Below are 7,722 nucleotides of genomic sequence, written 5' to 3' on the forward strand. Positions count from 1 at the left end.
ATCCAAAGGCCTGCAGCAGACTACCTATTGTGGCCTCTCCTCACTCTCTGTCCCCAATCCCAAGAGACTAAGAAAATTTTGATGGAACAGACTAGTTTTCTCCCTCCTGTGGACCCCCTCAACTAACTACTGGCTTGTTGTGAAATATTAAAGATGTGTTGCATTCATTTATACTATGGAATATTTGTTTAATGATACAAAGATGTGTTGGCTGTTCAGCTCTTTATCAGACCAATTAGGTGTCTTAGACAGGCAAAGGAGCACAGTTTCACAGAGTTAAACAAATACAACATAAAAGAGTGCAATACATTCTTTGCATCATTAAACAAATATTTCATGGCATAAATGAATGTTAACACATCCTTAACTAATATTCTACAACAGAGCCAGGGGCTAGCCACCCAGCCACATAACCAGCCACAGCCACATAGTAAGAAGAAAAGAAAGGTATATAAAACAGGGAAAAGTAAATAGCCAGAGGCAAAGATAGATGTAATAATTTAAGTTAAGCAAAGAGAGCCACAAATAAGCCAAGCTAAGACCGGGCATTTATAAGTAAGAATAAGTCTCAAGGTATTTATTTGGAAGCTAGGTGGTGGCCTCCCAAAGAGTAAAAAAAAAAAAAAATCCATCAACATTAGCCCATCCTTATTCCTAAGTGTCAGCTCCCAATAACAAGAAACATATTTTACCCAGAATACCTAGCAGGATCCAAGAAGAATTTATTACCAGGCAACAAACACACAGCCACCACACTCTCCAAAGAACCAAAGAGGGTAACAGAAACCAAGGAACACAGCACCCATCCTACAAAGACAAGACCAGATATCAGTATCTAAAATTATAATCTTCCCAGTCCCAAATCCCTAGACACTAGTATAAACACACAATCAATAACAGCCAGGACAATATGTTTCTACTTGAGACCAGTAAGCCTACCAAAGTAAGCCTGAGAATTTCAACATAGATGAAACAACAACAACAAAAAAAAAGACCTTAAAACAGCCCTATGGATATGATAGAGGTTCTTAAACAGGAAATAAATACATTTCTTAAAGAAATCTAGGAAAATACAAGAAGTAGAAGGAACTTCAAAACAAACAAACAAAACATTTCAAGACCTGAAAGTGAAAATAGAATCAATAAAGAAAACCCAAACTGGCCAGAAACCCCATCCAAGGACTGAGGAATCTGGATGCAGACATCTACAGCTAGGCCCCGGGTGGAGTGCTGGGAGTCTAATTAGCGAGAAAGAGGAGGGTTTATATGAGCGAGAATTGTTGAAACCAAGGTTGGATAAAGCACAGGGACAAATAGCCAAACGAATGAAAATACATGAACTATGAACCAAAGGCTGAGGGGCCCCCAACTGGATCAGGCCCTCTGAATAGGTGAGACAGTTGATTGGCTTGATCTGTTTGGGAGGCATCTAGGCAGTGGTACCAGGTCCTGGGCTCGCTGCATGAGATAGCTGTTTGAAACCTGGGACTTATACAGGGACGCTTGGCTCAGTCTGGGAGGAGGGGACTGGACCTGCCTGGACTGAGTCTATCAGGTCGATCTCAGTCCTCGGGGGTGGCCTTGATCTGAAGGTGGTGGGAATGGGGGGGGGGGGCTGGGGGTAAGGGGAGGGGGGCAGGAAGTGGGAGAACAAGGGAATCTGTGGCTGTTATGTAGAACTGAATAGTATTGTAAAATAAAAGAAAAAAAAAGAAAACCCAAACTGATGGAAATAAGGAAATGAAAAATTCAGGAACTCTAACAGGAACTACAGAGGCAAAAGAATACAAAACATGGAAGAGATAATCTCAAACACTGAAGACACAATAGAGAAATGGATACCTTGGTCAAAAAATTTTGTTTGTTTTGTTTTATTTTATTTCTCTGTTTTGTTTAGTTTTGGGTTTTTCTTTTAAATTTGGTTTGGTTTTGTGGGGGAGGTAGGCAAAGGCAGAGGATGAATTTGAGGGGACATGGAGATAAGTGGGATCGGAATACATGATGTAAAACCCACAAAGAATCAATTAAAGCTAAAAAAAAATACATTGGACACAAATCTTAAGATACCACAAATCAGTTCAAAAACCCACAAAGAATCAATTAAAGCTAAAAAAAAAATACATTGGACACAAATCTTAAGATACCACAAATCAGTTCAATCAACCACAATAGGATAATGGCAAAAGTAAGCAATATTGTGACTAATCTTCATTAAATACTTGATGGACTGGGAATGGCCTAGAAGACTCATGTTTAGTTTGGTATATGTTGGTGGTTCTAGAAAGGTTTAATTCAGGAAAGAAGACTTATCCTGAATGTGGAAGTACAATGCTTTGATTGTAATGTTTGGCTGAATAAAAAAGATGATAAATGAGAAAAAGAATGTTAAATCTAAAATAAACTGCTGATATAAAACATCCATGAAATATGGGACACTATGAAAAGACCAAATAAAAGAACAATAGGAATAGAGGAAAGAGAAGAAACACGGGTTAAAGGCACAGAAAATATTTTCATTGAAATCATAGAAGAAACTTTCCCTAACCTAAAAAGGAGAAGCTTATCAAGGTAGAAGAAGCATACAGATCATCAAATGGTCTAAATCAGAAATGAAATTCCCCTGGGCACATAATAATCAAAATACTATACATATACAACAAAGAAAGAATATTAAAATCTACAAGGTAAAAATACCAAATATCATAGAAAGGTAAACCTATTAGAATAACACTTGACTTTTCAATGGAGACAGAAGGGCCTGGCAGATTTTCAACAGATTCTAACCAACACGGATGCAAGCCCAGACTACAATACCCAGCAAAATTTTCAATCACAAATAGATGAAGAAAATAATACATTCCATGAGAAGACCAAATTTAAGCAATACCTATCTACAAATCCAGCTCTACAGAAGGCTTTAGAAGGAAAACTCCAACCTAAAGATTCTGTGAAATAATGCTTTTGTACACTGGTTTAATAAAACATTGATTGGCCAGTAACCAGGCAGGAAGTATAGGCAGGATAAGCAGACACAGAGAATTCTGGGAAGAGGAAGGCTGAGTCAGGAGACGCCAGCCTATTTTCCAGGGAGCAGCATGTAATGGCACACAGGTAAAGCCACAGAAAATGATTAGCAGAAATGGCTGAGTTTAAGTGTAAGAGCTAGTCAATAGTTAGCCTTAGCTAATGGCTGAGCAGTTTTAATTATTATAAGCCTCTGTGTGTTTACTTGGGTTTGAGTTGCTATGGACCAGGGGTTACACAGGAAAACTTTCAGCTACATAAAGAGGTTAACCTCATTCAAGAAAACACAAGGATTAAATAATCCCAGACTAACAAATCAAAAGAGGTAAATATGCACATGTGTGCATGAGCACACAGAAACACACACACACACACACACACACACACACACACACACATACACACACTGATAACTACCACCACTACCACCTACTATCAACATTTACTCACTGTGGAGGTGTCTAGGATAAGCTGTCACCAGGTGGTAGATCTTGGTATCATTTTAATGCCTATAAATTATTAACACATATTGGGAAGGGAAGTCAAAGTTTACCCAATTTATGTTTCTATTCATCATACTTATGAAAAGATAGTGTTTCATTTACAAGTTCAAACACTTCAACATGGCACAGTTAAAAAATCTAATTTACTTTACATTATTATTTTTCTTTGAAGAGTGATTTCTAATGGAAACATAATCCAGATGGCTTAATATAAATGTTCTTGGCTTTCATTATTTAGAATGCTCCTTCAAACACTTCTCAAATTCTACATTTGAAATTAAAGTTAATTATATATATTAAATAATAGATTAAAATTTTTTGAAACATATTTTTTGCCCAAATATTTAATTTTTGCTAGTTAATAAGATGGAAATTTCTCTGTACCTCATTATTCCAAGGGACTACCCCAGTATCCAACATCTATATCAGTTAGAAATACATACACGAAGACCCATTTTTAGAATATTATTCTGTAATCAGTGATTAAAATAAAGAAATTGTTTATACATCTTGAGTCTTTGGATGCAACTAAAGGACATTATGCCAAATGAAATAAAAAGTTACTCTCAAAATTCCAAACACTATCTAATTCTATTTATATGGATTATAAATATATTAATAAATGCAAATATAGAGATTATAAATAAAATAAATATAAAATTCTATTTAAATAAAATAAAATCGCAGAGTTGCAAAAAAGCAAATCAGTGCCACAAATTAAGGATTCAGAGAGAAATATAGTGGTGTCCACAGAGGGACAGAAAGACAAAAATCATTTTTATCACAAAGTGACTTTGTGTCTCAGTCACAGCGGTGGTTACACACACTCACCTAAGGTGAGGTGACAGATGCCCATATATGTACATTCCATGGATGTCACTGTTCTGGTCTTATTGTTAGACTCTGTGTAGGTGGGACTGACCACTGTAAGGAAATGAGTGAATGGTATCTAGGACTGCACTCTACTCTCTTTGTAGATTCCTGTGAAATTTAAAACAATGTAAACTCAGTGAGTCACAAGCTCTAACAAAACTACAAGAATGTGGGAAAGGGATTTGTAGGGAGGTTGGCAGGTGTGGGAGAAAATTAAGAGATGGTGGGGAAGAGAGTAATTAGAAAGTGCTGTATACATGGATAAAATACTTGAACAAATTTAAATATAAAAATCCAAGTTGTATAAGGATTTTATATTAATTAAATATTTAATACCCTAAATATACACATTAGAAAATCTTTTGAAATTCATCATCAGTGGTGGACAAAATATATTCCACTCTGTGTCTAAATGAAAAGATGTAATAAAAATGGCATGTAGAAATAAACATTAAGGCGGTGGTGGCATACGCCTTTAATCCCAGCACTCGGGAGGCAGAGGCAGGCGGATCTCTGTGAGTTCGAGGCCAGCCTGGGCTACCAAGTGAGTCCCAAGAAAGGCGCAAAGCTACACAGAGAAACCCTGTCTTGAAAAATCAAAAAAAAAAAAATTAAAAATATCTTAGGCCGGGCGGTGGTGGCGCACACCTTTAATTCCAGCACTTGGGAGGCAGAGGCAGGCGGATCTCTGTGAGTTCGAGGCCAGCCTGGGCTACCGAGTGAGTTCCAGGAAAGGCGCAAAGCTACATAAAGAAACCCTGTCTCGAAAAACAAAACACAAAAAAACAAAAAACAAAAAACAAACAAATAAATAAACAAACAAACAAATAAATAAATAAATAAATAAAAATAAATATTAACCATTTATTACCTTGTGTTTCCTATTACCCTCCTGGAATTAATTTGTACTTTTGAAGAACTGATGTGTTGTCTCTGTTGCATTTGGAGCTTGGTTCTCAGAGTCCTGGGTTCTAAGTATGTGCCCTTGTTCATTTCCTGTCTTCTTGCTGAAATGAGGAATGGTTGGAGTTTTGTTTTTAACATTTAAACTTGAATATCTATGCACAGTAATACAGCATCTTAAAATTTTGCTTTTTTTTTCTTTATTGTATGTCATATAGTTTTATTACTTCTTGGAAGAATCTTTTCCTTCTCTTATTGTTTTGGGCTAGAGACTGTTAAAACAGTAGCATCAGTTGTTCAGAATAATAACATTTTATAAAGAAGCTTGGAAGCTTGATCCCATGAAGAAAAGTAGTTCTGAAGTTTTAATGAGGAATCTATCAATCATTGCAATTACAGTGTTGTTCAACTCTGCACAGTCAGAAAACAAGGCAGAATATTCCTCCAAATCAAATTTTAATGAATAACAAGCTGATATTTATTACAGCATTATTGTACTCTACTAGCCTTTAATTTTAAAGTTAAACTCCATCAACCATTTATTTAGTTAATAACTAAGGGCATTCCCCAATGTAAAAACTGACTATATTCTGTTTAATGAATGATTTTAAAACTTTTTTTCACAATAATAAAACTACTTTTAGTTGACTGACAAATTAATCCACAAAGTCAGATATAAACCAAGGATAATTTAACAACTTCAGTGTTAGAAATATTAAAAAACAATTGACCGTACCTTCAAAGTACAATTTTGAATTATTTGAAATCTGATGTCCAATAGAACACATTTTCCTTGATGTAATCAGCAAATCATATATCCTCACAACACTTCTGGGGTTTGGATGCTGAAATGCAATTTATTTAGACATGGACCGGTTAGGTAGAAAGCATCCTGGGTGAATTTCCATGGCTCCTAGGCCCATTCTGGGTCTTTGAGAAGATGATCCTAATTTTTCATAGTGTTTCATGTCTCTTCTCTGAAAATTGTCTCCATTGCTGACACAGACTTGCCATCTGTGATTAAAGGTTTTCTTCACAATTTTTGCATCAGAATGCATTCAGACACCAAAACATACCAGGTTCACTATATCACACTCAATTTTTACTTTTCTAAATCTCTTATTTTGTGGAAATCTGTCCTCATGTTGATCTCATAATATTGATGGAAGTAGAGAGAGCTTCTTGCAAAGAGCATAAAGTTGTGCAAGGGTAAGCAAAGCCAGAAAGTTAGTTTGAGTCTGTTCAGCCTTGACTCTCCATGCCAATGATTAGATTACTGCTCTCCATGATTCAATATAACATGTGATGAATGAGGGGATCCCTTTGAGCAGCTCTGTGAAGTTGGCACCACACTGGGAGGGCTCAGGTGAGATAGCACAGGAGGATCTCAGCAGTGCACTCTTGCAGAGCCCATTTGTATGTGGCCATCTGAGCAGAGGGATCTGGTGAAGCTATAAGTAAGACACAGACCAGAGAGGACCTAGGACTTAGGTCCTTGTTGCCACTTCCTAACTGTAATTTTGCTACTGCTTTGAATCAGGATGTAAATATTTAATATGCAGGACATCTGATAGGCAACTCTGTGAAAGGGTCATCCTCTCCCCAAAGGAGTTGAAACCCATGGGTTGAGAATTTCTGACCAAGATAGTCTTTCAGCTTTGAACTGATGCCATCCATATCTGAAAACTGGGTTGAATTCTTTGGCAACTCCTCCATCTTGTGTGATTTGCCTCTGCTTCCCTGTGGTCTATGCCATGTCAGTCTCCTACCCTAGCCCAAGTCACTCCTTCCAGCCCAAGGTGCATAAACCAGATCTGGCTTTAACAAACCAGGGAACTTCTTCACAGCCCCTGGAGGAAGAAACAAGAAACATAAAGAAGACTCATGAACCTAAGAAAGAATTAGCCCTTAAGGGATTAATGCACAGGCATTCCATTCTTGCTGTTTAAACACAGATAAATTGCTCTATATAGGAAAAGTTAGGGCAGCTGAGATGAGATCACTCTACTGGGATGTCCAAGAAACTTAAGCAGTGTGCCCAGAAACAATTGAACAGGCAGTAAAGGAGTCAGGGTGAAATGGAAACCTCTCTAGCCAGTGCTAATGGCTGTCTGTTCAGTTGGGATATCATAAAACAAGCCACAGCATATATGAATACAAAAGTATACTCCAATGTCCAGAATGTTTGTGTATTTGGGGGGAGGAAGTTGTTTGGCCAAAGCTGACTGACGTCTTTCAGCATTTGCTAAGCTGCATAATGATGACTATATACCCCATACTTCAGTGAGGTTCATTTATTGATTTATCCATCTATTTATTTACTTATATAGTTTGTAACTCATTCTAAACTCAGAGAGAAAAAAGGAAAACTGATATGTCTCAGAGAAAAATGCAAATATCAGCATTAGACAACTCACTG

The 7,722-nt window shown here is 36.9% G+C and overlaps 1 long non-coding RNA gene across 1 annotated transcript; it reads right to left on the minus strand.

Moving 5' to 3' along the window:
• Window positions 1–3,414: 3,414 nt before the first annotated feature.
• Window positions 3,415–6,743, minus strand: LOC121828289 (uncharacterized). Its single transcript, XR_006070773.2, has 3 exons — window positions 6,040–6,743; window positions 5,272–5,407; window positions 3,415–3,533 (listed from the first exon to the last, which is right to left on the minus strand). It is a non-coding gene; the product is annotated as an uncharacterized LOC121828289 (long non-coding RNA).
• Between the last annotated feature and the right edge of the window lie 979 nt (window positions 6,744–7,722).

The sequence above is a fragment of the Peromyscus maniculatus genome, chromosome 3, assembly GCF_049852395.1.
Source record: "Peromyscus maniculatus bairdii isolate BWxNUB_F1_BW_parent chromosome 3, HU_Pman_BW_mat_3.1, whole genome shotgun sequence".
In the NCBI taxonomy this organism is placed as follows: Eukaryota; Metazoa; Chordata; class Mammalia; order Rodentia; family Cricetidae; genus Peromyscus; species Peromyscus maniculatus.